This window comes from Schistocerca gregaria, unplaced genomic scaffold, assembly GCF_023897955.1.
Source record: "Schistocerca gregaria isolate iqSchGreg1 unplaced genomic scaffold, iqSchGreg1.2 ptg000747l, whole genome shotgun sequence".
NCBI classification, from domain to species: Eukaryota; Metazoa; Arthropoda; class Insecta; order Orthoptera; family Acrididae; genus Schistocerca; species Schistocerca gregaria.
In genome coordinates this window covers 82,229-106,399 of record NW_026062123.1, presented here as the reverse complement: position 1 = coordinate 106,399, position 24,171 = coordinate 82,229, and the positions used below count along the sequence as shown (strand labels likewise).

Here is a 24,171-nt window from a genome sequence, read left to right as displayed (position 1 = left end):
TAATTTTCTGTGACTGATGGTGGTGCTGTTGCTGGGGCCCCAACTTATTTCTTGTTTGTTATCCACAACGCTTCAGCGGGAAAATGTTTACTTCCTGTTATTGCTACTTACAGCTTCCCTTTTCCTCTTCTCCCAGCAGAGCATGAAGCCAAAAGCATTGCTCTGAGACGTTTGAGGTGCGCGCCTTGCCAGTCAGCATGCGCAAAGATGCTCGCAAAGAGAGATGGGCGCGGACGCGGGACTCGGCACGAAATGCGCCAAGGGACCGTCCGAACCGTCGAAGAAACGCACAGATCCGGTGTGGTCTAGTGGCTAGGATACCTGGCTTTCACCCAGGAGGCCCGGGTTCGATTCCCGGTACCGGAACGGAATTTTTTCCACACTACTCGTGACAAGTTTGAGCTGTCCGAGCTGCCGTTTCCCGTCCTGCTCGCAATATAGCTACTGTTTCGTGACAGTCAGCAGAATATAGACGAGGGAAGCAGACACACGACGGCCATAGAAATGGTGTATGGCTTCATGCCACACGGTTCCAGTGTAGGCCTGAGCAACTGCATCTGTCGAGGCCCGTTAGCTCAGTTGGTTAGAGCGTCGTGCTAATAACGCGAAGGTCGTGGGTTCGATCCCCCCACGGGCCACTACGCATTTACTACTACGAAAAGGCAGCGCCTATTTCAGCTGGCGAGTGTGATGACCACCCTGCGTGGAAGTTGACAGAGGTTCCGAACCCGACCTGTCGGGAAGCGCTACAGCATTCACTCGCCAATGGCCATAGTGTGCTCGATACACTGGTTCTCAACCGATAAAGAGAAAATGAGAAGAAATGTCCGATTGCCGATGCGTAACAACTTTGGCCCTTGTCAGTACTTGGGCGGGTAAGTGCATCGGAACACAGGGTACTGTTGGCAGTTTTACTTCCTATTTTTCTTTCTCCTTTGTTTTCGGAGCCACAGCCCGATTCGGTCAGGGAGACGCCACCGTGAAATGAAGGGGCGTGCTGTGTGTCCATCGCCTCGCCTCTCCTTACCTCTCTCAGTCGTTTCTCGTGCTTGTTGTTTTGATATAGGCCGATTTGAGAGCGTCAGCTCTCGCGTCAGCCGAGCAAAGTCGAGACAAGTCGAGACACACTACAGGCTGGTCTGCAGCGAGTAACAGGGAGGAAAACAAAACATTAATTTCAAGGCGCGTGGCAAAAGTACCCATACGCGAAATTAAAAGCCTGCTGCGGTGGCCGGGAATCGAACCCGGATCAACTGCTTGGAAGGCAACTATGCTGACCATTACACCACCACCGCACAAGGGAGCGCCCCGGCGCCGCACTGTGTCGGCTTCCCGCCTGTCGGCAGCGGCCGAAGGTGATGGTACCTGGCAGGCGCATTTCGAGGTAGGCTAGGGGAGCACATCCAGACGCATTCGGACAGCATATCCGCGCACATTTCGCATCCTTTGGCAAGAGTCGGCTCTGGCGACGCAAGAGTACGCAGAGGACGGCGTTCTGGCGGCGATTTTAAGCAGTACAGTGCAGGGTTCAGCGTCTGCAGCATCTTCTCGGCAGAATGCTATGGCGCTTGACGACAGTCCCACTTTCCCTTAAGACAACTGCTCGGGAAGCAGCTTGAAGTTGATACCGACCGGAGCATCGGTGGTTCAGTGGTAGAATGCTCGCCTGCCACGCGGGCGGCCCGGGTTCGATTCCCGGCCGATGCATCATTTTGCTTTTCCCGCGGTAATGCTGCCGTGTGGCTTGCGCGCTTGACATGCACGATCCACAAGAATGTATAGCTGGATTCCCTTGAGAAGAACCGAGAACGCAGCACTGGCGGGTCCCCACTGGGACGCTCGCATCATGTTCTATAGACTAGCGTCGGCCTGGCCTCACAAGTTGCTGTGTCCAGGTGCCTCCGAGGCACTGATCTTTAACGACAAGGAGTGCTGCCTATCGTTGCAAAAGCTGCAGCAACACCGCAATCAACTGGGCCGGCAATGCACGTGTAGCAAACAGAACACGTTATCCAGGAAGTACAGTGTCTTCACGTCTAACATTCGGTATGATACTTACCCAGTTTCCAGGACAAACGGTTCACCGGTGCCTCGGTAGCGCAGTAGGCAGCGCGTAAGTCTCATAATCTTAAGGTCGTGAGTTCGATCCTCACCCGGGGCATTTAATTTTCTGTGACTGATGGTGGTGCTGTTGCTGGGGCCCCAACTTATTTCTTGTTTGTTATCCACAACGCTTCAGCGGGAAAATGTTTACTTCCTGTTATTGCTACTTACAGCTTCCCTTTTCCTCTTCTCCCAGCAGAGCATGAAGCCAAAAGCATTGCTCTGAGACGTTTGAGGTGCGCGCCTTGCCAGTCAGCATGCGCAAAGATGCTCGCAAAGAGAGATGGGCGCGGACGCGGGACTCGGCACGAAATGCGCCAAGGGACCGTCCGAACCGTCGAAGAAACGCACAGATCCGGTGTGGTCTAGTGGCTAGGATACCTGGCTTTCACCCAGGAGGCCCGGGTTCGATTCCCGGTACCGGAACGGAATTTTTTCCACACTACTCGTGACAAGTTTGAGCTGTCCGAGCTGCCGTTTCCCGTCCTGCTCGCAATATAGCTACTGTTTCGTGACAGTCAGCAGAATATAGACGAGGGAAGCAGACACACGACGGCCATAGAAATGGTGTATGGCTTCATGCCACACGGTTCCAGTGTAGGCCTGAGCAACTGCATCTGTCGAGGCCCGTTAGCTCAGTTGGTTAGAGCGTCGTGCTAATAACGCGAAGGTCGTGGGTTCGATCCCCCCACGGGCCACTACGCATTTACTACTACGAAAAGGCAGCGCCTATTTCAGCTGGCGAGTGTGATGACCACCCTGCGTGGAAGTTGACAGAGGTTCCGAACCCGACCTGTCGGGAAGCGCTACAGCATTCACTCGCCAATGGCCATAGTGTGCTCGATACACTGGTTCTCAACCGATAAAGAGAAAATGAGAAGAAATGTCCGATTGCCGATGCGTAACAACTTTGGCCCTTGTCAGTACTTGGGCGGGTAAGTGCATCGGAACACAGGGTACTGTTGGCAGTTTTACTTCCTATTTTTCTTTCTCCTTTGTTTTCGGAGCCACAGCCCGATTCGGTCAGGGAGACGCCACCGTGAAATGAAGGGGCGTGCTGTGTGTCCATCGCCTCGCCTCTCCTTACCTCTCTCAGTCGTTTCTCGTGCTTGTTGTTTTGATATAGGCCGATTTGAGAGCGTCAGCTCTCGCGTCAGCCGAGCAAAGTCGAGACAAGTCGAGACACACTACAGGCTGGTCTGCAGCGAGTAACAGGGAGGAAAACAAAACATTAATTTCAAGGCGCGTGGCAAAAGTACCCATACGCGAAATTAAAAGCCTGCTGCGGTGGCCGGGAATCGAACCCGGATCAACTGCTTGGAAGGCAACTATGCTGACCATTACACCACCACCGCACAAGGGAGCGCCCCGGCGCCGCACTGTGTCGGCTTCCCGCCTGTCGGCAGCGGCCGAAGGTGATGGTACCTGGCAGGCGCATTTCGAGGTAGGCTAGGGGAGCACATCCAGACGCATTCGGACAGCATATCCGCGCACATTTCGCATCCTTTGGCAAGAGTCGGCTCTGGCGACGCAAGAGTACGCAGAGGACGGCGTTCTGGCGGCGATTTTAAGCAGTACAGTGCAGGGTTCAGCGTCTGCAGCATCTTCTCGGCAGAATGCTATGGCGCTTGACGACAGTCCCACTTTCCCTTAAGACAACTGCTCGGGAAGCAGCTTGAAGTTGATACCGACCGGAGCATCGGTGGTTCAGTGGTAGAATGCTCGCCTGCCACGCGGGCGGCCCGGGTTCGATTCCCGGCCGATGCATCATTTTGCTTTTCCCGCGGTAATGCTGCCGTGTGGCTTGCGCGCTTGACATGCACGATCCACAAGAATGTATAGCTGGATTCCCTTGAGAAGAACCGAGAACGCAGCACTGGCGGGTCCCCACTGGGACGCTCGCATCATGTTCTATAGACTAGCGTCGGCCTGGCCTCACAAGTTGCTGTGTCCAGGTGCCTCCGAGGCACTGAACTTTAACGACAAGGAGTGCTGCCTATCGTTGCAAAAGCTGCAGCAACACCGCAATCAACTGGGCCGGCAATGCACGTGTAGCAAACAGAACACGTTATCCAGGAAGTACAGTGTCTTCACGTCTAACATTCGGTATGATACTTACCCAGTTTCCAGGACAAACGGTTCACCGGTGCCTCGGTAGCGCAGTAGGCAGCGCGTAAGTCTCATAATCTTAAGGTCGTGAGTTCGATCCTCACCCGGGGCATTTAATTTTCTGTGACTGATGGTGGTGCTGTTGCTGGGGCCCCAACTTATTTCTTGTTTGTTATCCACAACGCTTCAGCGGGAAAATGTTTACTTCCTGTTATTGCTACTTACAGCTTCCCTTTTCCTCTTCTCCCAGCAGAGCATGAAGCCAAAAGCATTGCTCTGAGACGTTTGAGGTGCGCGCCTTGCCAGTCAGCATGCGCAAAGATGCTCGCAAAGAGAGATGGGCGCGGACGCGGGACTCGGCACGAAATGCGCCAAGGGACCGTCCGAACCGTCGAAGAAACGCACAGATCCGGTGTGGTCTAGTGGCTAGGATACCTGGCTTTCACCCAGGAGGCCCGGGTTCGATTCCCGGTACCGGAACGGAATTTTTTCCACACTACTCGTGACAAGTTTGAGCTGTCCGAGCTGCCGTTTCCCGTCCTGCTCGCAATATAGCTACTGTTTCGTGACAGTCAGCAGAATATAGACGAGGGAAGCAGACACACGACGGCCATAGAAATGGTGTATGGCTTCATGCCACACGGTTCCAGTGTAGGCCTGAGCAACTGCATCTGTCGAGGCCCGTTAGCTCAGTTGGTTAGAGCGTCGTGCTAATAACGCGAAGGTCGTGGGTTCGATCCCCCCACGGGCCACTACGCATTTACTACTACGAAAAGGCAGCGCCTATTTCAGCTGGCGAGTGTGATGACCACCCTGCGTGGAAGTTGACAGAGGTTCCGAACCCGACCTGTCGGGAAGCGCTACAGCATTCACTCGCCAATGGCCATAGTGTGCTCGATACACTGGTTCTCAACCGATAAAGAGAAAATGAGAGGAAATGTCCGATTGCCGATGCGTAACAACTTTGGCCCTTGTCAGTACTTGGGCGGGTAAGTGCATCGGAACACAGGGTACTGTTGGCAGTTTTACTTCCTATTTTTCTTTCTCCTTTGTTTTCGGAGCCACAGCCCGATTCGGTCAGGGAGACGCCACCGTGAAATGAAGGGGCGTGCTGTGTGTCCATCGCCTCGCCTCTCCTTACCTCTCTCAGTCGTTTCTCGTGCTTGTTGTTTTGATATAGGCCGATTTGAGAGCGTCAGCTCTCGCGTCAGCCGAGCAAAGTCGAGACAAGTCGAGACACACTACAGGCTGGTCTGCAGCGAGTAACAGGGAGGAAAACAAAACATTAATTTCAAGGCGCGTGGCAAAAGTACCCATACGCGAAATTAAAAGCCTGCTGCGGTGGCCGGGAATCGAACCCGGATCAACTGCTTGGAAGGCAACTATGCTGACCATTACACCACCACCGCACAAGGGAGCGCCCCGGCGCCGCACTGTGTCGGCTTCCCGCCTGTCGGCAGCGGCCGAAGGTGATGGTACCTGGCAGGCGCATTTCGAGGTAGGCTAGGGGAGCACATCCAGACGCATTCGGACAGCATATCCGCGCACATTTCGCATCCTTTGGCAAGAGTCGGCTCTGGCGACGCAAGAGTACGCAGAGGACGGCGTTCTGGCGGCGATTTTAAGCAGTACAGTGCAGGGTTCAGCGTCTGCAGCATCTTCTCGGCAGAATGCTATGGCGCTTGACGACAGTCCCACTTTCCCTTAAGACAACTGCTCGGGAAGCAGCTTGAAGTTGATACCGACCGGAGCATCGGTGGTTCAGTGGTAGAATGCTCGCCTGCCACGCGGGCGGCCCGGGTTCGATTCCCGGCCGATGCATCATTTTGCTTTTCCCGCGGTAATGCTGCCGTGTGGCTTGCGCGCTTGACATGCACGATCCACAAGAATGTATAGCTGGATTCCCTTGAGAAGAACCGAGAACGCAGCACTGGCGGGTCCCCACTGGGACGCTCGCATCATGTTCTATAGACTAGCGTCGGCCTGGCCTCACAAGTTGCTGTGTCCAGGTGCCTCCGAGGCACTGAACTTTAACGACAAGGAGTGCTGCCTATCGTTGCAAAAGCTGCAGCAACACCGCAATCAACTGGGCCGGCAATGCACGTGTAGCAAATAGAACACGTTATCCAGGAAGTACAGTGTCTTCACGTCTAACATTCGGTATGATACTTACCCAGTTTCCAGGACAAACGGTTCACCGGTGCCTCGGTAGCGCAGTAGGCAGCGCGTAAGTCTCATAATCTTAAGGTCGTGAGTTCGATCCTCACCCGGGGCATTTAATTTTCTGTGACTGATGGTGGTGCTGTTGCTGGGGCCCCAACTTATTTCTTGTTTGTTATCCACAACGCTTCAGCGGGAAAATGTTTACTTCCTGTTATTGCTACTTACAGCTTCCCTTTTCCTCTTCTCCCAGCAGAGCATGAAGCCAAAAGCATTGCTCTGAGACGTTTGAGGTGCGCGCCTTGCCAGTCAGCATGCGCAAAGATGCTCGCAAAGAGAGATGGGCGCGGACGCGGGACTCGGCACGAAATGCGCCAAGGGACCGTCCGAACCGTCGAAGAAACGCACAGATCCGGTGTGGTCTAGTGGCTAGGATACCTGGCTTTCACCCAGGAGGCCCGGGTTCGATTCCCGGTACCGGAACGGAATTTTTTCCACACTACTCGTGACAAGTTTGAGCTGTCCGAGCTGCCGTTTCCCGTCCTGCTCGCAATATAGCTACTGTTTCGTGACAGTCAGCAGAATATAGACGAGGGAAGCAGACACACGACGGCCATAGAAATGGTGTATGGCTTCATGCCACACGGTTCCAGTGTAGGCCTGAGCAACTGCATCTGTCGAGGCCCGTTAGCTCAGTTGGTTAGAGCGTCGTGCTAATAACGCGAAGGTCGTGGGTTCGATCCCCCCACGGGCCACTACGCATTTACTACTACGAAAAGGCAGCGCCTATTTCAGCTGGCGAGTGTGATGACCACCCTGCGTGGAAGTTGACAGAGGTTCCGAACCCGACCTGTCGGGAAGCGCTACAGCATTCACTCGCCAATGGCCATAGTGTGCTCGATACACTGGTTCTCAACCGATAAAGAGAAAATGAGAGGAAATGTCCGATTGCCGATGCGTAACAACTTTGGCCCTTGTCAGTACTTGGGCGGGTAAGTGCATCGGAACACAGGGTACTGTTGGCAGTTTTACTTCCTATTTTTCTTTCTCCTTTGTTTTCGGAGCCACAGCCCGATTCGGTCAGGGAGACGCCACCGTGAAATGAAGGGGCGTGCTGTGTGTCCATCGCCTCGCCTCTCCTTACCTCTCTCAGTCGTTTCTCGTGCTTGTTGTTTTGATATAGGCCGATTTGAGAGCGTCAGCTCTCGCGTCAGCCGAGCAAAGTCGAGACAAGTCGAGACACACTACAGGCTGGTCTGCAGCGAGTAACAGGGAGGAAAACAAAACATTAATTTCAAGGCGCGTGGCAAAAGTACCCATACGCGAAATTAAAAGCCTGCTGCGGTGGCCGGGAATCGAACCCGGATCAACTGCTTGGAAGGCAACTATGCTGACCATTACACCACCACCGCACAAGGGAGCGCCCCGGCGCCGCACTGTGTCGGCTTCCCGCCTGTCGGCAGCGGCCGAAGGTGATGGTACCTGGCAGGCGCATTTCGAGGTAGGCTAGGGGAGCACATCCAGACGCATTCGGACAGCATATCCGCGCACATTTCGCATCCTTTGGCAAGAGTCGGCTCTGGCGACGCAAGAGTACGCAGAGGACGGCGTTCTGGCGGCGATTTTAAGCAGTACAGTGCAGGGTTCAGCGTCTGCAGCATCTTCTCGGCAGAATGCTATGGCGCTTGACGACAGTCCCACTTTCCCTTAAGACAACTGCTCGGGAAGCAGCTTGAAGTTGATACCGACCGGAGCATCGGTGGTTCAGTGGTAGAATGCTCGCCTGCCACGCGGGCGGCCCGGGTTCGATTCCCGGCCGATGCATCATTTTGCTTTTCCCGCGGTAATGCTGCCGTGTGGCTTGCGCGCTTGACATGCACGATCCACAAGAATGTATAGCTGGATTCCCTTGAGAAGAACCGAGAACGCAGCACTGGCGGGTCCCCACTGGGACGCTCGCATCATGTTCTATAGACTAGCGTCGGCCTGGCCTCACAAGTTGCTGTGTCCAGGTGCCTCCGAGGCACTGAACTTTAACATCTGTCTCGCGTGTGTATCGTTGCAAAAGCTGCAGCAACACCGCAATCAACTGGGCCGGCAATGCACGTGTAGCAAACAGAACACGTTATCCAGGAAGTACAGTGTCTTCACGTCTAACATTCGGTATGATACTTACCCAGTTTCCAGGACAAACGGTTCACCGGTGCCTCGGTAGCGCAGTAGGCAGCGCGTAAGTCTCATAATCTTAAGGTCGTGAGTTCGATCCTCACCCGGGGCATTTAATTTTCTGTGACTGATGGTGGTGCTGTTGCTGGGGCCCCAACTTATTTCTTGTTTGTTATCCACAACGCTTCAGCGGGAAAATGTTTACTTCCTGTTATTGCTACTTACAGCTTCCCTTTTCCTCTTCTCCCAGCAGAGCATGAAGCCAAAAGCATTGCTCTGAGACGTTTGAGGTGCGCGCCTTGCCAGTCAGCATGCGCAAAGATGCTCGCAAAGAGAGATGGGCGCGGACGCGGGACTCGGCACGAAATGCGCCAAGGGACCGTCCGAACCGTCGAAGAAACGCACAGATCCGGTGTGGTCTAGTGGCTAGGATACCTGGCTTTCACCCAGGAGGCCCGGGTTCGATTCCCGGTACCGGAACGGAATTTTTTCCACACTACTCGTGACAAGTTTGAGCTGTCCGAGCTGCCGTTTCCCGTCCTGCTCGCAATATAGCTACTGTTTCGTGACAGTCAGCAGAATATAGACGAGGGAAGCAGACACACGACGGCCATAGAAATGGTGTATGGCTTCATGCCACACGGTTCCAGTGTAGGCCTGAGCAACTGCATCTGTCGAGGCCCGTTAGCTCAGTTGGTTAGAGCGTCGTGCTAATAACGCGAAGGTCGTGGGTTCGATCCCCCCACGGGCCACTACGCATTTACTACTACGAAAAGGCAGCGCCTATTTCAGCTGGCGAGTGTGATGACCACCCTGCGTGGAAGTTGACAGAGGTTCCGAACCCGACCTGTCGGGAAGCGCTACAGCATTCACTCGCCAATGGCCATAGTGTGCTCGATACACTGGTTCTCAACCGATAAAGAGAAAATGAGAGGAAATGTCCGATTGCCGATGCGTAACAACTTTGGCCCTTGTCAGTACTTGGGCGGGTAAGTGCATCGGAACACAGGGTACTGTTGGCAGTTTTACTTCCTATTTTTCTTTCTCCTTTGTTTTCGGAGCCACAGCCCGATTCGGTCAGGGAGACGCCACCGTGAAATGAAGGGGCGTGCTGTGTGTCCATCGCCTCGCCTCTCCTTACCTCTCTCAGTCGTTTCTCGTGCTTGTTGTTTTGATATAGGCCGATTTGAGAGCGTCAGCTCTCGCGTCAGCCGAGCAAAGTCGAGACAAGTCGAGACACACTACAGGCTGGTCTGCAGCGAGTAACAGGGAGGAAAACAAAACATTAATTTCAAGGCGCGTGGCAAAAGTACCCATACGCGAAATTAAAAGCCTGCTGCGGTGGCCGGGAATCGAACCCGGATCAACTGCTTGGAAGGCAACTATGCTGACCATTACACCACCACCGCACAAGGGAGCGCCCCGGCGCCGCACTGTGTCGGCTTCCCGCCTGTCGGCAGCGGCCGAAGGTGATGGTACCTGGCAGGCGCATTTCGAGGTAGGCTAGGGGAGCACATCCAGACGCATTCGGACAGCATATCCGCGCACATTTCGCATCCTTTGGCAAGAGTCGGCTCTGGCGACGCAAGAGTACGCAGAGGACGGCGTTCTGGCGGCGATTTTAAGCAGTACAGTGCAGGGTTCAGCGTCTGCAGCATCTTCTCGGCAGAATGCTATGGCGCTTGACGACAGTCCCACTTTCCCTTAAGACAACTGCTCGGGAAGCAGCTTGAAGTTGATACCGACCGGAGCATCGGTGGTTCAGTGGTAGAATGCTCGCCTGCCACGCGGGCGGCCCGGGTTCGATTCCCGGCCGATGCATCATTTTGCTTTTCCCGCGGTAATGCTGCCGTGTGGCTTGCGCGCTTGACATGCACGATCCACAAGAATGTATAGCTGGATTCCCTTGAGAAGAACCGAGAACGCAGCACTGGCGGGTCCCCACTGGGACGCTCGCATCATGTTCTATAGACTAGCGTCGGCCTGGCCTCACAAGTTGCTGTGTCCAGGTGCCTCCGAGGCACTGAACTTTAACGACAAGGAGTGCTGCCTATCGTTGCAAAAGCTGCAGCAACACCGCAATCAACTGGGCCGGCAATGCACGTGTAGCAAACAGAACACGTTATCCAGGAAGTACAGTGTCTTCACGTCTAACATTCGGTGTGATACTTACCCAGTTTCCAGGACAAACGGTTCACCGGTGCCTCGGTAGCGCAGTAGGCAGCGCGTAGGTCTCATAATCTTAAGGTCGTGAGTTCGATCCTCACCCGGGGCATTTAATTTTCTGTGACTGATGGTGGTGCTGTTGCTGGGGCCCCAACTTATTTCTTGTTTGTTATCCACAACGCTTCAGCGGGAAAATGTTTACTTCCTGTTATTGCTACTTACAGCTTCCCTTTTCCTCTTCTCCCAGCAGAGCATGAAGCCAAAAGCATTGCTCTGAGACGTTTGAGGTGCGCGCCTTGCCAGTCAGCATGCGCAAAGATGCTCGCAAAGAGAGATGGGCGCGGACGCGGGACTCGGCACGAAATGCGCCAAGGGACCGTCCGAACCGTCGAAGAAACGCACAGATCCGGTGTGGTCTAGTGGCTAGGATACCTGGCTTTCACCCAGGAGGCCCGGGTTCGATTCCCGGTACCGGAACGGAATTTTTTCCACACTACTCGTGACAAGTTTGAGCTGTCCGAGCTGCCGTTTCCCGTCCTGCTCGCAATATAGCTACTGTTTCGTGACAGTCAGCAGAATATAGACGAGGGAAGCAGACACACGACGGCCATAGAAATGGTGTATGGCTTCATGCCACACGGTTCCAGTGTAGGCCTGAGCAACTGCATCTGTCGAGGCCCGTTAGCTCAGTTGGTTAGAGCGTCGTGCTAATAACGCGAAGGTCGTGGGTTCGATCCCCCCACGGGCCACTACGCATTTACTACTACGAAAAGGCAGCGCCTATTTCAGCTGGCGAGTGTGATGACCACCCTGCGTGGAAGTTGACAGAGGTTCCGAACCCGACCTGTCGGGAAGCGCTACAGCATTCACTCGCCAATGGCCATAGTGTGCTCGATACACTGGTTCTCAACCGATAAAGAGAAAATGAGAGGAAATGTCCGATTGCCGATGCGTAACAACTTTGGCCCTTGTCAGTACTTGGGCGGGTAAGTGCATCGGAACACAGGGTACTGTTGGCAGTTTTACTTCCTATTTTTCTTTCTCCTTTGTTTTCGGAGCCACAGCCCGATTCGGTCAGGGAGACGCCACCGTGAAATGAAGGGGCGTGCTGTGTGTCCATCGCCTCGCCTCTCCTTACCTCTCTCAGTCGTTTCTCGTGCTTGTTGTTTTGATATAGGCCGATTTGAGAGCGTCAGCTCTCGCGTCAGCCGAGCAAAGTCGAGACAAGTCGAGACACACTACAGGCTGGTCTGCAGCGAGTAACAGGGAGGAAAACAAAACATTAATTTCAAGGCGCGTGGCAAAAGTACCCATACGCGAAATTAAAAGCCTGCTGCGGTGGCCGGGAATCGAACCCGGATCAACTGCTTGGAAGGCAACTATGCTGACCATTACACCACCACCGCACAAGGGAGCGCCCCGGCGCCGCACTGTGTCGGCTTCCCGCCTGTCGGCAGCGGCCGAAGGTGATGGTACCTGGCAGGCGCATTTCGAGGTAGGCTAGGGGAGCACATCCAGACGCATTCGGACAGCATATCCGCGCACATTTCGCATCCTTTGGCAAGAGTCGGCTCTGGCGACGCAAGAGTACGCAGAGGACGGCGTTCTGGCGGCGATTTTAAGCAGTACAGTGCAGGGTTCAGCGTCTGCAGCATCTTCTCGGCAGAATGCTATGGCGCTTGACGACAGTCCCACTTTCCCTTAAGACAACTGCTCGGGAAGCAGCTTGAAGTTGATACCGACCGGAGCATCGGTGGTTCAGTGGTAGAATGCTCGCCTGCCACGCGGGCGGCCCGGGTTCGATTCCCGGCCGATGCATCATTTTGCTTTTCCCGCGGTAATGCTGCCGTGTGGCTTGCGCGCTTGACATGCACGATCCACAAGAATGTATAGCTGGATTCCCTTGAGAAGAACCGAGAACGCAGCACTGGCGGGTCCCCACTGGGACGCTCGCATCATGTTCTATAGACTAGCGTCGGCCTGGCCTCACAAGTTGCTGTGTCCAGGTGCCTCCGAGGCACTGAACTTTAACGACAAGGAGTGCTGCCTATCGTTGCAAAAGCTGCAGCAACACCGCAATCAACTGGGCCGGCAATGCACGTGTAGCAAACAGAACACGTTATCCAGGAAGTACAGTGTCTTCACGTCTAACATTCGGTGTGATACTTACCCAGTTTCCAGGACAAACGGTTCACCGGTGCCTCGGTAGCGCAGTAGGCAGCGCGTAAGTCTCATAATCTTAAGGTCGTGAGTTCGATCCTCACCCGGGGCATTTAATTTTCTGTGACTGATGGTGGTGCTGTTGCTGGGGCCCCAACTTATTTCTTGTTTGTTATCCACAACGCTTCAGCGGGAAAATGTTTACTTCCTGTTATTGCTACTTACAGCTTCCCTTTTCCTCTTCTCCCAGCAGAGCATGAAGCCAAAAGCATTGCTCTGAGACGTTTGAGGTGCGCGCCTTGCCAGTCAGCATGCGCAAAGATGCTCGCAAAGAGAGATGGGCGCGGACGCGGGACTCGGCACGAAATGCGCCAAGGGACCGTCCGAACCGTCGAAGAAACGCACAGATCCGGTGTGGTCTAGTGGCTAGGATACCTGGCTTTCACCCAGGAGGCCCGGGTTCGATTCCCGGTACCGGAACGGAATTTTTTCCACACTACTCGTGACAAGTTTGAGCTGTCCGAGCTGCCGTTTCCCGTCCTGCTCGCAATATAGCTACTGTTTCGTGACAGTCAGCAGAATATAGACGAGGGAAGCAGACACACGACGGCCATAGAAATGGTGTATGGCTTCATGCCACACGGTTCCAGTGTAGGCCTGAGCAACTGCATCTGTCGAGGCCCGTTAGCTCAGTTGGTTAGAGCGTCGTGCTAATAACGCGAAGGTCGTGGGTTCGATCCCCCCACGGGCCACTACGCATTTACTACTACGAAAAGGCAGCGCCTATTTCAGCTGGCGAGTGTGATGACCACCCTGCGTGGAAGTTGACAGAGGTTCCGAACCCGACCTGTCGGGAAGCGCTACAGCATTCACTCGCCAATGGCCATAGTGTGCTCGATACACTGGTTCTCAACCGATAAAGAGAAAATGAGAGGAAATGTCCGATTGCCGATGCGTAACAACTTTGGCCCTTGTCAGTACTTGGGCGGGTAAGTGCATCGGAACACAGGGTACTGTTGGCAGTTTTACTTCCTATTTTTCTTTCTCCTTTGTTTTCGGAGCCACAGCCCGATTCGGTCAGGGAGACGCCACCGTGAAATGAAGGGGCGTGCTGTGTGTCCATCGCCTCGCCTCTCCTTACCTCTCTCAGTCGTTTCTCGTGCTTGTTGTTTTGATATAGGCCGATTTGAGAGCGTCAGCTCTCGCGTCAGCCGAGCAAAGTCGAGACAAGTCGAGACACACTACAGGCTGGTCTGCAGCGAGTAACAGGGAGGAAAACAAAACATTAATTTCAAGGCGCGTGGCAAAAGTACCCATACGCGAAATTAAAAGCCTGCTGCGGTGGCCGGGAATCGAACCCGGATCAACTGCTTGGAAGGCAACTATGCTGACCATTACACCACCACCGCACAAGGGAGCGCCCCGGCGCCGCACTGTGTCGGCTTCCCGCCTGTCGGCAGCGGCCGAAGGTGATGGTACCTGGCAGGCGCATTTCGAGGTAGGCTAGGGGAGCACATCCAGACGCATTCGGACAGCATATCCGCGCACATTTCGCATCCTTTGGCAAGAGTCGGCTCTGGCGACGCAAGAGTACGCAGAGGACGGCGTTCTGGCGGCGATTTTAAGCAGTACAGTGCAGGGTTCAGCGTCTGCAGCATCTTCTCGGCAGAATGCTATGGCGCTTGACGACAGTCCCACTTTCCCTTAAGACAACTGCTCGGGAAGCAGCTTGAAGTTGATACCGACCGGAGCATCGGTGGTTCAGTGGTAGAATGCTCGCCTGCCACGCGGGCGGCCCGGGTTCGATTCCCGGCCGATGCATCATTTTGCTTTTCCCGCGGTAATGCTGCCGTGTGGCTTGCGCGCTTGACATGCACGATCCACAAGAATGTATAGCTGGATTCCCTTGAGAAGAACCGAGAACGCAGCACTGGCGGGTCCCCACTGGGACGCTCGCATCATGTTCTATAGACTAGCGTCGGCCTGGCCTCACAAGTTGCTGTGTCCAGGTGCCTCCGAGGCACTGAACTTTAACGACAAGGAGTGCTGCCTATCGTTGCAAAAGCTGCAGCAACACCGCAATCAACTGGGCCGGCAATGCACGTGTAGCAAACAGAACACGTTATCCAGGAAGTACAGTGTCTTCACGTCTAACATTCGGTATGATACTTACCCAGTTTCCAGGACAAACGGTTCACCGGTGCCTCGGTAGCGCAGTAGGCAGCGCGTAAGTCTCATAATCTTAAGGTCGTGAGTTCGATCCTCACCCGGGGCATTTAATTTTCTGTGACTGATGGTGGTGCTGTTGCTGGGGCCCCAACTTATTTCTTGTTTGTTATCCACAACGCTTCAGCGGGAAAATGTTTACTTCCTGTTATTGCTACTTACAGCTTCCCTTTTCCTCTTCTCCCAGCAGAGCATGAAGCCAAAAGCATTGCTCTGAGACGTTTGAGGTGCGCGCCTTGCCAGTCAGCATGCGCAAAGATGCTCGCAAAGAGAGATGGGCGCGGACGCGGGACTCGGCACGAAATGCGCCAAGGGACCGTCCGAACCGTCGAAGAAACGCACAGATCCGGTGTGGTCTAGTGGCTAGGATACCTGGCTTTCACCCAGGAGGCCCGGGTTCGATTCCCGGTACCGGAACGGAATTTTTTCCACACTACTCGTGACAAGTTTGAGCTGTCCGAGCTGCCGTTTCCCGTCCTGCTCGCAATATAGCTACTGTTTCGTGACAGTCAGCAGAATATAGACGAGGGAAGCAGACACACGACGGCCATAGAAATGGTGTATGGCTTCATGCCACACGGTTCCAGTGTAGGCCTGAGCAACTGCATCTGTCGAGGCCCGTTAGCTCAGTTGGTTAGAGCGTCGTGCTAATAACGCGAAGGTCGTGGGTTCGATCCCCCCACGGGCCACTACGCATTTACTACTACGAAAAGGCAGCGCCTATTTCAGCTGGCGAGTGTGATGACCACCCTGCGTGGAAGTTGACAGAGGTTCCGAACCCGACCTGTCGGGAAGCGCTACAGCATTCACTCGCCAATGGCCATAGTGTGCTCGATACACTGGTTCTCAACCGATAAAGAGAAAATGAGAGGAAATGTCCGATTGCCGATGCGTAACAACTTTGGCCCTTGTCAGTACTTGGGCGGGTAAGTGCATCGGAACACAGGGTACTGTTGGCAGTTTTACTTCCTATTTTTCTTTCTCCTTTGTTTTCGGAGCCACAGCCCGATTCGGTCAGGGAGACGCCACCGTGAAATGAAGGGGCGTGCTGTGTGTCCATCGCCTCGCCTCTCCTTACCTCTCTCAGTCGTTTCTCGTGCTTGTTGTTTTGATATAGGCCGATTTGAGAGCGTCAGCTCTCGCGTCAGCCGAGCAAAGTCGAGACAAGTCGAGACACACTACAGGCTGGTCTGCAGCGAGTAACAGGGAGGAAAACAAAACATTAATTTCAAGGCGCGTGGCAAAAGTACCCATACGCGAAATTAAAAGCCTGCTGCGGTGGCCGGGAATCGAACCCGGATCAACTGCTTGGAAGGCAACTATGCTGACCATTACACCACCACCGCACAAGGGAGCGCCCCGGCGCCGCACTGTGTGGGCTTCCCGCCTGTCGGCAGCGGCCGAAGGTGATGGTACCTGGCAGGCGCATTTCGAGGTAGGCTAGGGGAGCACATCCAGACGCATTCGGACAGCATATCCGCGCACATTTCGCATCCTTTGGCAAGAGTCGGCTCTGGCGACGCAAGAGTACGCAGAGGACGGCGTTCTGGCGGCGATTTTAAGCAGTACAGTGCAGGGTTCAGCGTCTGCAGCATCTTCTCGGCAGAATGCTATGGCGCTTGACGACAGTCCCACTTTCCCTTAAGACAACTGCTCGGGAAGCAGCTTGAAGTTGATACCGACCGGAGCATCGGTGGTTCAGTGGTAGAATGCTCGCCTGCCACGCGGGCGGCCCGGGTTCGATTCCCGGCCGATGCATCATTTTGCTTTTCCCGCGGTAATGCTGCCGTGTGGCTTGCGCGCTTGACATGCACGATCCACAAGAATGTATAGCTGGATTCCCTTGAGAAGAACCGAGAACGCAGCACTGGCGGGTCCCCACTGGGACGCTCGCATCATGTTCTATAGACTAGCGTCGGCCTGGCCTCACAAGTTGCTGTGTCCAGGTGCCTCCGAGGCACTGAACTTTAACGACAAGGAGTGCTGCCTATCGTTGCAAAAGCTGCAGCAACACCGCAATCAACTGGGCCGGCAATGCACGTGTAGCAAACAGAACACGTTATCCAGGAAGTACAGTGTCTTCACGTCTAACATTCGGTATGATACTTACCCAGTTTCCAGGACAAACGGTTCACCGGTGCCTCGGTAGCGCAGTAGGCAGCGCGTAAGTCTCATAATCTTAAGGTCGTGAGTTCGATCCTCACCCGGGGCATTTAATTTTCTGTGACTGATGGTGGTGCTGTTGCTGGGGCCCCAACTTATTTCTTGTTTGTTATCCACAACGCTTCAGCGGGAAAATGTTTACTTCCTGTTATTGCTACTTACAGCTTCCCTTTTCCTCTTCTCCCAGCAGAGCATGAAGCCAAAAGCATTGCTCTGAGACGTTTGAGGTGCGCGCCTTGCCAGTCAGCATGCGCAAAGATGCTCGCAAAGAGAGATGGGCGCGGACGCGGGACTCGGCACGAAATGCGCCAAGGGACCGTCCGAACCGTCGAAGAAACGCACAGATCCGGTGTGGTCTAGTGGCTAGGATACCTGGCTTTCACCCAGGAGGCCCGGGTTCGATTCCCGGTACCGGAACGGAATTTTTTCCACACTACTCGTGACAAGTTTGAGCTGTCCGAGCTGCCGTTTCCCGTCCTGCTCGCAATATAGCTACTGTTTCGTGACAGTCAGCAGAATATAGACGAGGGAAGCAGACACACGACGGCCATAGAAATGGTGTATGGCTTCATGCCACACGGTTCCAGTGTAGGCCTGAGCAACTGCATCTGTCGAGGCCCGTTAGCTCAGTTGGTTAGAGCGTCGTGCTAATAACGCGAAGGTCGTGGGTTCGATCCCCCCACGGGCCACTACGCATTTACTACTACGAAAAGGCAGCGCCTATTTCAGCTGGCGAGTGTGATGACCACCCTGCGTGGAAGTTGACAGAGGTTCCGAACCCGACCTGTCGGGAAGCGCTACAGCATTCACTCGCCAATGGCCATAGTGTGCTCGATACACTGGTTCTCAACCGATAAAGAGAAAATGAGAGGAAATGTCCGATTGCCGATGCGTAACAACTTTGGCCCTTGTCAGTACTTGGGCGGGTAAGTGCATCGGAACACAGGGTACTGTTGGCAGTTTTACTTCCTATTTTTCTTTCTCCTTTGTTTTCGGAGCCACAGCCCGATTCGGTCAGGGAGACGCCACCGTGAAATGAAGGGGCGTGCTGTGTGTCCATCGCCTCGCCTCTCCTTACCTCTCTCAGTCGTTTCTCGTGCTTGTTGTTTTGATATAGGCCGATTTGAGAGCGTCAGCTCTCGCGTCAGCCGAGCAAAGTCGAGACAAGTCGAGACACACTACAGGCTGGTCTGCAGCGAGTAACAGGGAGGAAAACAAAACATTAATTTCAAGGCGCGTGGCAAAAGTACCCATACGCGAAATTAAAAGCCTGCTGCGGTGGCCGGGAATCGAACCCGGATCAACTGCTTGGAAGGCAACTATGCTGACCATTACACCACCACCGCACAAGGGAGCGCCCCGGCGCCGCACTGTGTCGGCTTCCCGCCTGTCGGCAGCGGCCGAAGGTGATGGTACCTGGCAGGCGCATTTCGAGGTAGGCTAGGGGAGCACATCCAGACGCATTCGGACAGCATATCCGCGCACATTTCGCATCCTTTGGCAAGAGTCGGCTCTGGCGACGCAAGAGTACGCAGAGGACGGCGTTCTGGCGGCGATTTTAAGCAGTACAGTGCAGGGTTCAGCGTCTGCAGCATCTTCTCGGCAGAATGCTATGGCGCTTGACGACAGTCCCACTTTCCCTTAAGACAACTGCTCGGGAAGCAGCTTGAAGTTGATACCGACCGGAGCATCGGTGGTTCAGTGGTAGAATGCTCGCCTGCCACGCGGGCGGCCCGGGTTCGATTCCCGGCCGATGCATCATTTTGCTTTTCCCGCGGTAATGCTGCCGTGTGGCTTGCGCGCTTGACATGCACGATCCACAAGAATGTATAGCTGGATTCCCTTGAGAAGAACCGAGAACGCAGCACTGGCGGGTCCCCACTGGGACGCTCGCATCATGTTCTATAGACTAGCGTCGGCCTGGCCTCACAAGTTGCTGTGTCCAGGTGCCTCCGAGGCACTGAACTTTAACGACAAGGAGTGCTGCCTATCGTTGCAAAAGCTGCAGCAACACCGCAATCAACTGGGCCGGCAATGCACGTGTAGCAAACAGAACACGTTATCCAGGAAGTACAGTGTCTTCACGTCTAACATTCGGTATGATACTTACCCAGTTTCCAGGACAAACGGTTCACCGGTGCCTCGGTAGCGCAGTAGGCAGCGCGTAAGTCTCATAATCTTAAGGTCGTGAGTTCGATCCTCACCCGGGGCATTTAATTTTCTGTGACTGATGGTGGTGCTGTTGCTGGGGCCCCAACTTATTTCTTGTTTGTTATCCACAACGCTTCAGCGGGAAAATGTTTACTTCCTGTTATTGCTACTTACAGCTTCCCTTTTCCTCTTCTCCCAGCAGAGCATGAAGCCAAAAGCATTGCTCTGAGACGTTTGAGGTGCGCGCCTTGCCAGTCAGCATGCGCAAAGATGCTCGCAAAGAGAGATGGGCGCGGACGCGGGACTCGGCACGAAATGCGCCAAGGGACCGTCCGAACCGTCGAAGAAACGCACAGATCCGGTGTGGTCTAGTGGCTAGGATACCTGGCTTTCACCCAGGAGGCCCGGGTTCGATTCCCGGTACCGGAACGGAATTTTTTCCACACTACTCGTGACAAGTTTGAGCTGTCCGAGCTGCCGTTTCCCGTCCTGCTCGCAATATAGCTACTGTTTCGTGACAGTCAGCAGAATATAGACGAGGGAAGCAGACACACGACGGCCATAGAAATGGTGTATGGCTTCATGCCACACGGTTCCAGTGTAGGCCTGAGCAACTGCATCTGTCGAGACCCGTTAGCTCAGTTGGTTAGAGCGTCGTGCTAATAACGCGAAGGTCGTGGGTTCGATCCCCCCACGGGCCACTACGCATTTACTACTACGAAAAGGCAGCGCCTATTTCAGCTGGCGAGTGTGATGACCACCCTGCGTGGAAGTTGACAGAGGTTCCGAACCCGACCTGTCGGGAAGCGCTACAGCATTCACTCGCCAATGGCCATAGTGTGCTCGATACACTGGTTCTCAACCGATAAAGAGAAAATGAGAGGAAATGTCCGATTGCCGATGCGTAACAACTTTGGCCCTTGTCAGTACTTGGGCGGGTAAGTGCATCGGAACACAGGGTACTGTTGGCAGTTTTACTTCCTATTTTTCTTTCTCCTTTGTTTTCGGAGCCACAGCCCGATTCGGTCAGGGAGACGCCACCGTGAAATGAAGGGGCGTGCTGTGTGTCCATCGCCTCGCCTCTCCTTACCTCTCTCAGTCGTTTCTCGTGCTTGTTGTTTTGATATAGGCCGATTTGAGAGCGTCAGCTCTCGCGTCAGCCGAGCAAAGTCGAGACAAGTCGAGACACACTACAGGCTGGTCTGCAGCGAGTAACAGGGAGGAAAACAAAACATTAATTTCAAGGCGCGTGGCAAAAGTACCCATACGCGAAATTAAAAGCCTGCTGCGGTGGCCGGGAATCGAACCCGGATCAACTGCTTGGAAGGCAACTATGCTGACCATTACACCACCACCGCACAAGGGAGCGCCCCGGCGCCGCACTGTGTCGGCTTCCCGCCTGTCGGCAGCGGCCGAAGGTGATGGTACCTGGCAGGCGCATTTCGAGGTAGGCTAGGGGAGCACATCCAGACGCATTCGGACAGCATATCCGCGCACATTTCGCATCCTTTGGCAAGAGTCGGCTCTGGCGACGCAAGAGTACGCAGAGGACGGCGTTCTGGCGGCGATTTTAAGCAGTACAGTGCAGGGTTCAGCGTCTGCAGCATCTTCTCGGCAGAATGCTATGGCGCTTGACGACAGTCCCACTTTCCCTTAAGACAACTGCTCGGGAAGCAGCTTGAAGTTGATACCGACCGGAGCATCGGTGGTTCAGTGGTAGAATGCTCGCCTGCCACGCGGGCGGCCCGGGTTCGATTCCCGGCCGATGCATCATTTTGCTTTTCCCGCGGTAATGCTGCCGTGTGGCTTGCGCGCTTGACATGCACGATCCACAAGAATGTATAGCTGGATTCCCTTGAGAAGAACCGAGAACGCAGCACTGGCGGGTCCCCACTGGGACGCTCGCATCATGTTCTATAGACTAGCGTCGGCCTGGCCTCACAAGTTGCTGTGTCCAGGTGCCTCCGAGGCACTGAACTTTAACGACAAGGAGTGCTGCCTATCGTTGCAAAAGCTGCAGCAACACCGCAATCAACTGGGCCGGCAATGCACGTGTAGCAAACAGAACACGTTATCCAGGAAGTACAGTGTCTTCACGTCTAACATTCGGTATGATACTTACCCAGTTTCCAGGACAAACGGTTCACCGGTGCCTCGGTAGCGCAGTAGGCAGCGCGTAAGTCTCATAATCTTAAGGTCGTGAGTTCGATCCTCACCCGGGGCATTTAATTTTCTGTGACTGATGGTGGTGCTGTTGCTGGGGCCCCAACTTATTTCTTGTTTGTTATCCACAACGCTTCAGCGGGAAAATGTTTACTTCCTGTTATTGCTACTTACAGCTTCCCTTTTCCTCTTCTCCCAGCAGAGCATGAAGCCAAAAGCATTGCTCTGAGACGTTTGAGGTGCGCGCCTTGCCAGTCAGCATGCGCAAAGATGCTCGCAAAGAGAGATGGGCGCGGACGCGGGACTCGGCACGAAATGCGCCAAGGGACCGTCCGAACCGTCGAAGAAACGCACAGATCCGGTGTGGTCTAGTGGCTAGGATACCTGGCTTTCACCCAGGAGGCCCGGGTTCGATTCCCGGTACCGGAACGGAATTTTTTCCACACTACTCGTGACAAGTTTGAGCTGTCCGAGCTGCCGTTTCCCGTCCTGCTCGCAATATAGCTACTGTTTCGTGACAGTCAGCAGAATATAGACGAGGGAAGCAGACACACGACGGCCATAGAAATGGTGTATGGCTTCATGCCACACGGTTCCAGTGTAGGCCTGAGCAACTGCATCTGTCGAGGCCCGTTAGCTCAGTTGGTTAGAGCGTCGTGCTAATAACGCGAAGGTCGTGGGTTCGATCCCCCCACGGGCCACTACGCATTTACTACTACGAAAAGGCAGCGCCTATTTCAGCTGGCGAGTGTGATGACCACCCTGCGTGGAAGTTGACAGAGGTTCCGAACCCGACCTGTCGGGAAGCGCTACAGCATTCACTCGCCAATGGCCATAGTGTGCTCGATACACTGGTTCTCAACCGATAAAGAGAAAATGAGAGGAAATGTCCGATTGCCGATGCGTAACAACTTTGGCCCTTGTCAGTACTTGGGCGGGTAAGTGCATCGGAACACAGGGTACTGTTGGCAGTTTTACTTCCTATTTTTCTTTCTCCTTTGTTTTCGGAGCCACAGCCCGATTCGGTCAGGGAGACGCCACCGTGAAATGAAGGGGCGTGCTGTGTGTCCATCGCCTCGCCTCTCCTTACCTCTCTCAGTCGTTTCTCGTGCTTGTTGTTTTGATATAGGCCGATTTGAGAGCGTCAGCTCTCGCGTCAGCCGAGCAAAGTCGAGACAAGTCGAGACACACTACAGGCTGGTCTGCAGCGAGTAACAGGGAGGAAAACAAAACATTAATTTCAAGGCGCGTGGCAAAAGTACCCATACGCGAAATTAAAAGCCTGCTGCGGTGGCCGGGAATCGAACCCGGATCAACTGCTTGGAAGGCAACTATGCTGACCATTACACCACCACCGCACAAGGGAGCGCCCCGGCGCCGCACTGTGTCGGCTTCCCGCCTGTCGGCAGCGGCCGAAGGTGATGGTACCTGGCAGGCGCATTTCGAGGTAGGCTAGGGGAGCACATCCAGACGCATTCGGACAGCATATCCGCGCACATTTCGCATCCTTTGGCAAGAGTCGGCTCTGGCGACGCAAGAGTACGCAGAGGACGGCGTTCTGGCGGCGATTTTAAGCAGTACAGTGCAGGGTTCAGCGTCTGCAGCATCTTCTCGGCAGAATGCTATGGCGCTTGACGACAGTCCCACTTTCCCTTAAGACAACTGCTCGGGAAGCAGCTTGAAGTTGATACCGACCGGAGCATCGGTGGTTCAGTGGTAGAATGCTCGCCTGCCACGCGGGCGGCCCGGGTTCGATTCCCGGCCGATGCATCATTTTGCTTTTCCCGCGGTAATGCTGCCGTGTGGCTTGCGCGCTTGACATGCACGATCCACAAGAATGTATAGCTGGATTCCCTTGAGAAGAACCGAGAACGCAGCACTGGCGGGTCCCCACTGGGACGCTCGCATCATGTTCTATAGACTAGCGTCGGCCTGGCCTCACAAGTTGCTGTGTCCAGGTGCCTCCGAGGCACTGAACTTTAACGACAAGGAGTGCTGCCTATCGTTGCAAAAGCTGCAGCAACACCGCAATCAACTGGGCCGGCAATGCACGTGTAGCAAACAGAACACGTTATCCAGGAAGTACAGTGTCTTCACGTCTAACATTCGGTATGATACTTACCCAGTTTCCAGGACAAACGGTTCACCGGTGCCTCGGTAGCGCAGTAGGCAGCGCGTAAGTCTCATAATCTTAAGGTCGTGAGTTCGATCCTCACCCGGGGCATTTAATTTTCTGTGACTGATGGTGGTGCTGTTGCTGGGGCCCCAACTTATTTCTTGTTTGTTATCCACAACGCTTCAGCGGGAAAATGTTTACTTCCTGTTATTGCTACTTACAGCTTCCCTTTTCCTCTTCTCCCAGCAGAGCATGAAGCCAAAAGCATTGCTCTGAGACGTTTGAGGTGCGCGCCTTGCCAGTCAGCATGCGCAAAGATGCTCGCAAAGAGAGATGGGCGCGGACGCGGGACTCGGCACGAAATGCGCCAAGGGACCGTCCGAACCGTCGAAGAAACGCACAGATCCGGTGTGGTCTAGTGGCTAGGATACCTGGCTTTCACCCAGGAGGCCCGGGTTCGATTCCCGGTACCGGAACGGAATTTTTTC

General features: G+C 54.4%; 56 non-coding genes across 56 annotated transcripts; 45 read left to right on the top strand and 11 right to left on the bottom strand.

The window, feature by feature from the left end:
• Positions 1–294: 294 nt before the first annotated feature.
• Positions 295–366, top strand: Trnae-uuc (transfer RNA glutamic acid (anticodon UUC)). The gene has a single exon. It is a non-coding gene; the product is annotated as a tRNA-Glu (tRNA).
• Positions 367–564: 198 nt separating this feature from the next.
• Trnai-aau (transfer RNA isoleucine (anticodon AAU)) lies at positions 565–638 on the top strand. The gene has a single exon. It is a non-coding gene; the product is annotated as a tRNA-Ile (tRNA).
• A 585-nt stretch (positions 639–1,223) lies between these two features.
• On the bottom strand, positions 1,224–1,295 carry Trnag-ucc (transfer RNA glycine (anticodon UCC)). Its single transcript has one exon. It is a non-coding gene; the product is annotated as a tRNA-Gly (tRNA).
• A 341-nt stretch (positions 1,296–1,636) lies between these two features.
• Positions 1,637–1,707, top strand: Trnag-gcc (transfer RNA glycine (anticodon GCC)). The gene has a single exon. It is a non-coding gene; the product is annotated as a tRNA-Gly (tRNA).
• A 381-nt stretch (positions 1,708–2,088) lies between these two features.
• Trnam-cau (transfer RNA methionine (anticodon CAU)) lies at positions 2,089–2,161 on the top strand. The gene has a single exon. It is a non-coding gene; the product is annotated as a tRNA-Met (tRNA).
• Positions 2,162–2,457: 296 nt separating this feature from the next.
• Positions 2,458–2,529, top strand: Trnae-uuc (transfer RNA glutamic acid (anticodon UUC)). Its single transcript has one exon. It is a non-coding gene; the product is annotated as a tRNA-Glu (tRNA).
• Positions 2,530–2,727: 198 nt separating this feature from the next.
• On the top strand, positions 2,728–2,801 carry Trnai-aau (transfer RNA isoleucine (anticodon AAU)). The gene has a single exon. It is a non-coding gene; the product is annotated as a tRNA-Ile (tRNA).
• A 585-nt stretch (positions 2,802–3,386) lies between these two features.
• Trnag-ucc (transfer RNA glycine (anticodon UCC)) lies at positions 3,387–3,458 on the bottom strand. Its single transcript has one exon. It is a non-coding gene; the product is annotated as a tRNA-Gly (tRNA).
• A 341-nt stretch (positions 3,459–3,799) lies between these two features.
• Trnag-gcc (transfer RNA glycine (anticodon GCC)) lies at positions 3,800–3,870 on the top strand. Its single transcript has one exon. It is a non-coding gene; the product is annotated as a tRNA-Gly (tRNA).
• A 381-nt stretch (positions 3,871–4,251) lies between these two features.
• Trnam-cau (transfer RNA methionine (anticodon CAU)) lies at positions 4,252–4,324 on the top strand. The gene has a single exon. It is a non-coding gene; the product is annotated as a tRNA-Met (tRNA).
• Positions 4,325–4,620: 296 nt separating this feature from the next.
• Trnae-uuc (transfer RNA glutamic acid (anticodon UUC)) lies at positions 4,621–4,692 on the top strand. The gene has a single exon. It is a non-coding gene; the product is annotated as a tRNA-Glu (tRNA).
• A 198-nt stretch (positions 4,693–4,890) lies between these two features.
• Trnai-aau (transfer RNA isoleucine (anticodon AAU)) lies at positions 4,891–4,964 on the top strand. The gene has a single exon. It is a non-coding gene; the product is annotated as a tRNA-Ile (tRNA).
• Positions 4,965–5,549: 585 nt separating this feature from the next.
• Positions 5,550–5,621, bottom strand: Trnag-ucc (transfer RNA glycine (anticodon UCC)). The gene has a single exon. It is a non-coding gene; the product is annotated as a tRNA-Gly (tRNA).
• Positions 5,622–5,962: 341 nt separating this feature from the next.
• Trnag-gcc (transfer RNA glycine (anticodon GCC)) lies at positions 5,963–6,033 on the top strand. The gene has a single exon. It is a non-coding gene; the product is annotated as a tRNA-Gly (tRNA).
• Positions 6,034–6,414: 381 nt separating this feature from the next.
• Trnam-cau (transfer RNA methionine (anticodon CAU)) lies at positions 6,415–6,487 on the top strand. Its single transcript has one exon. It is a non-coding gene; the product is annotated as a tRNA-Met (tRNA).
• Positions 6,488–6,783: 296 nt separating this feature from the next.
• On the top strand, positions 6,784–6,855 carry Trnae-uuc (transfer RNA glutamic acid (anticodon UUC)). Its single transcript has one exon. It is a non-coding gene; the product is annotated as a tRNA-Glu (tRNA).
• Positions 6,856–7,053: 198 nt separating this feature from the next.
• On the top strand, positions 7,054–7,127 carry Trnai-aau (transfer RNA isoleucine (anticodon AAU)). The gene has a single exon. It is a non-coding gene; the product is annotated as a tRNA-Ile (tRNA).
• Positions 7,128–7,712: 585 nt separating this feature from the next.
• Trnag-ucc (transfer RNA glycine (anticodon UCC)) lies at positions 7,713–7,784 on the bottom strand. The gene has a single exon. It is a non-coding gene; the product is annotated as a tRNA-Gly (tRNA).
• Positions 7,785–8,125: 341 nt separating this feature from the next.
• Positions 8,126–8,196, top strand: Trnag-gcc (transfer RNA glycine (anticodon GCC)). Its single transcript has one exon. It is a non-coding gene; the product is annotated as a tRNA-Gly (tRNA).
• A 381-nt stretch (positions 8,197–8,577) lies between these two features.
• On the top strand, positions 8,578–8,650 carry Trnam-cau (transfer RNA methionine (anticodon CAU)). Its single transcript has one exon. It is a non-coding gene; the product is annotated as a tRNA-Met (tRNA).
• A 296-nt stretch (positions 8,651–8,946) lies between these two features.
• Positions 8,947–9,018, top strand: Trnae-uuc (transfer RNA glutamic acid (anticodon UUC)). The gene has a single exon. It is a non-coding gene; the product is annotated as a tRNA-Glu (tRNA).
• A 198-nt stretch (positions 9,019–9,216) lies between these two features.
• Trnai-aau (transfer RNA isoleucine (anticodon AAU)) lies at positions 9,217–9,290 on the top strand. Its single transcript has one exon. It is a non-coding gene; the product is annotated as a tRNA-Ile (tRNA).
• Positions 9,291–9,875: 585 nt separating this feature from the next.
• On the bottom strand, positions 9,876–9,947 carry Trnag-ucc (transfer RNA glycine (anticodon UCC)). Its single transcript has one exon. It is a non-coding gene; the product is annotated as a tRNA-Gly (tRNA).
• A 341-nt stretch (positions 9,948–10,288) lies between these two features.
• On the top strand, positions 10,289–10,359 carry Trnag-gcc (transfer RNA glycine (anticodon GCC)). Its single transcript has one exon. It is a non-coding gene; the product is annotated as a tRNA-Gly (tRNA).
• Positions 10,360–10,740: 381 nt separating this feature from the next.
• On the top strand, positions 10,741–10,813 carry Trnam-cau (transfer RNA methionine (anticodon CAU)). The gene has a single exon. It is a non-coding gene; the product is annotated as a tRNA-Met (tRNA).
• Positions 10,814–11,109: 296 nt separating this feature from the next.
• Trnae-uuc (transfer RNA glutamic acid (anticodon UUC)) lies at positions 11,110–11,181 on the top strand. Its single transcript has one exon. It is a non-coding gene; the product is annotated as a tRNA-Glu (tRNA).
• Positions 11,182–11,379: 198 nt separating this feature from the next.
• Positions 11,380–11,453, top strand: Trnai-aau (transfer RNA isoleucine (anticodon AAU)). Its single transcript has one exon. It is a non-coding gene; the product is annotated as a tRNA-Ile (tRNA).
• Positions 11,454–12,038: 585 nt separating this feature from the next.
• On the bottom strand, positions 12,039–12,110 carry Trnag-ucc (transfer RNA glycine (anticodon UCC)). The gene has a single exon. It is a non-coding gene; the product is annotated as a tRNA-Gly (tRNA).
• Positions 12,111–12,451: 341 nt separating this feature from the next.
• On the top strand, positions 12,452–12,522 carry Trnag-gcc (transfer RNA glycine (anticodon GCC)). Its single transcript has one exon. It is a non-coding gene; the product is annotated as a tRNA-Gly (tRNA).
• Positions 12,523–12,903: 381 nt separating this feature from the next.
• Trnam-cau (transfer RNA methionine (anticodon CAU)) lies at positions 12,904–12,976 on the top strand. Its single transcript has one exon. It is a non-coding gene; the product is annotated as a tRNA-Met (tRNA).
• A 296-nt stretch (positions 12,977–13,272) lies between these two features.
• Trnae-uuc (transfer RNA glutamic acid (anticodon UUC)) lies at positions 13,273–13,344 on the top strand. Its single transcript has one exon. It is a non-coding gene; the product is annotated as a tRNA-Glu (tRNA).
• A 198-nt stretch (positions 13,345–13,542) lies between these two features.
• Trnai-aau (transfer RNA isoleucine (anticodon AAU)) lies at positions 13,543–13,616 on the top strand. The gene has a single exon. It is a non-coding gene; the product is annotated as a tRNA-Ile (tRNA).
• A 585-nt stretch (positions 13,617–14,201) lies between these two features.
• Trnag-ucc (transfer RNA glycine (anticodon UCC)) lies at positions 14,202–14,273 on the bottom strand. Its single transcript has one exon. It is a non-coding gene; the product is annotated as a tRNA-Gly (tRNA).
• A 341-nt stretch (positions 14,274–14,614) lies between these two features.
• Trnag-gcc (transfer RNA glycine (anticodon GCC)) lies at positions 14,615–14,685 on the top strand. Its single transcript has one exon. It is a non-coding gene; the product is annotated as a tRNA-Gly (tRNA).
• Positions 14,686–15,066: 381 nt separating this feature from the next.
• On the top strand, positions 15,067–15,139 carry Trnam-cau (transfer RNA methionine (anticodon CAU)). Its single transcript has one exon. It is a non-coding gene; the product is annotated as a tRNA-Met (tRNA).
• A 296-nt stretch (positions 15,140–15,435) lies between these two features.
• Trnae-uuc (transfer RNA glutamic acid (anticodon UUC)) lies at positions 15,436–15,507 on the top strand. The gene has a single exon. It is a non-coding gene; the product is annotated as a tRNA-Glu (tRNA).
• A 198-nt stretch (positions 15,508–15,705) lies between these two features.
• On the top strand, positions 15,706–15,779 carry Trnai-aau (transfer RNA isoleucine (anticodon AAU)). Its single transcript has one exon. It is a non-coding gene; the product is annotated as a tRNA-Ile (tRNA).
• Positions 15,780–16,364: 585 nt separating this feature from the next.
• On the bottom strand, positions 16,365–16,436 carry Trnag-ucc (transfer RNA glycine (anticodon UCC)). Its single transcript has one exon. It is a non-coding gene; the product is annotated as a tRNA-Gly (tRNA).
• Positions 16,437–16,777: 341 nt separating this feature from the next.
• Positions 16,778–16,848, top strand: Trnag-gcc (transfer RNA glycine (anticodon GCC)). Its single transcript has one exon. It is a non-coding gene; the product is annotated as a tRNA-Gly (tRNA).
• A 381-nt stretch (positions 16,849–17,229) lies between these two features.
• On the top strand, positions 17,230–17,302 carry Trnam-cau (transfer RNA methionine (anticodon CAU)). The gene has a single exon. It is a non-coding gene; the product is annotated as a tRNA-Met (tRNA).
• A 296-nt stretch (positions 17,303–17,598) lies between these two features.
• On the top strand, positions 17,599–17,670 carry Trnae-uuc (transfer RNA glutamic acid (anticodon UUC)). The gene has a single exon. It is a non-coding gene; the product is annotated as a tRNA-Glu (tRNA).
• A 198-nt stretch (positions 17,671–17,868) lies between these two features.
• Positions 17,869–17,942, top strand: Trnai-aau (transfer RNA isoleucine (anticodon AAU)). Its single transcript has one exon. It is a non-coding gene; the product is annotated as a tRNA-Ile (tRNA).
• A 585-nt stretch (positions 17,943–18,527) lies between these two features.
• On the bottom strand, positions 18,528–18,599 carry Trnag-ucc (transfer RNA glycine (anticodon UCC)). Its single transcript has one exon. It is a non-coding gene; the product is annotated as a tRNA-Gly (tRNA).
• Positions 18,600–18,940: 341 nt separating this feature from the next.
• Positions 18,941–19,011, top strand: Trnag-gcc (transfer RNA glycine (anticodon GCC)). Its single transcript has one exon. It is a non-coding gene; the product is annotated as a tRNA-Gly (tRNA).
• A 381-nt stretch (positions 19,012–19,392) lies between these two features.
• On the top strand, positions 19,393–19,465 carry Trnam-cau (transfer RNA methionine (anticodon CAU)). Its single transcript has one exon. It is a non-coding gene; the product is annotated as a tRNA-Met (tRNA).
• A 296-nt stretch (positions 19,466–19,761) lies between these two features.
• Positions 19,762–19,833, top strand: Trnae-uuc (transfer RNA glutamic acid (anticodon UUC)). Its single transcript has one exon. It is a non-coding gene; the product is annotated as a tRNA-Glu (tRNA).
• A 198-nt stretch (positions 19,834–20,031) lies between these two features.
• Positions 20,032–20,105, top strand: Trnai-aau (transfer RNA isoleucine (anticodon AAU)). The gene has a single exon. It is a non-coding gene; the product is annotated as a tRNA-Ile (tRNA).
• Positions 20,106–20,690: 585 nt separating this feature from the next.
• On the bottom strand, positions 20,691–20,762 carry Trnag-ucc (transfer RNA glycine (anticodon UCC)). Its single transcript has one exon. It is a non-coding gene; the product is annotated as a tRNA-Gly (tRNA).
• A 341-nt stretch (positions 20,763–21,103) lies between these two features.
• On the top strand, positions 21,104–21,174 carry Trnag-gcc (transfer RNA glycine (anticodon GCC)). The gene has a single exon. It is a non-coding gene; the product is annotated as a tRNA-Gly (tRNA).
• Positions 21,175–21,555: 381 nt separating this feature from the next.
• Trnam-cau (transfer RNA methionine (anticodon CAU)) lies at positions 21,556–21,628 on the top strand. Its single transcript has one exon. It is a non-coding gene; the product is annotated as a tRNA-Met (tRNA).
• A 296-nt stretch (positions 21,629–21,924) lies between these two features.
• Trnae-uuc (transfer RNA glutamic acid (anticodon UUC)) lies at positions 21,925–21,996 on the top strand. The gene has a single exon. It is a non-coding gene; the product is annotated as a tRNA-Glu (tRNA).
• Positions 21,997–22,194: 198 nt separating this feature from the next.
• On the top strand, positions 22,195–22,268 carry Trnai-aau (transfer RNA isoleucine (anticodon AAU)). Its single transcript has one exon. It is a non-coding gene; the product is annotated as a tRNA-Ile (tRNA).
• A 585-nt stretch (positions 22,269–22,853) lies between these two features.
• Trnag-ucc (transfer RNA glycine (anticodon UCC)) lies at positions 22,854–22,925 on the bottom strand. The gene has a single exon. It is a non-coding gene; the product is annotated as a tRNA-Gly (tRNA).
• A 341-nt stretch (positions 22,926–23,266) lies between these two features.
• Positions 23,267–23,337, top strand: Trnag-gcc (transfer RNA glycine (anticodon GCC)). The gene has a single exon. It is a non-coding gene; the product is annotated as a tRNA-Gly (tRNA).
• Positions 23,338–23,718: 381 nt separating this feature from the next.
• On the top strand, positions 23,719–23,791 carry Trnam-cau (transfer RNA methionine (anticodon CAU)). Its single transcript has one exon. It is a non-coding gene; the product is annotated as a tRNA-Met (tRNA).
• A 296-nt stretch (positions 23,792–24,087) lies between these two features.
• Positions 24,088–24,159, top strand: Trnae-uuc (transfer RNA glutamic acid (anticodon UUC)). Its single transcript has one exon. It is a non-coding gene; the product is annotated as a tRNA-Glu (tRNA).
• Positions 24,160–24,171: the final 12 nt, after the last annotated feature.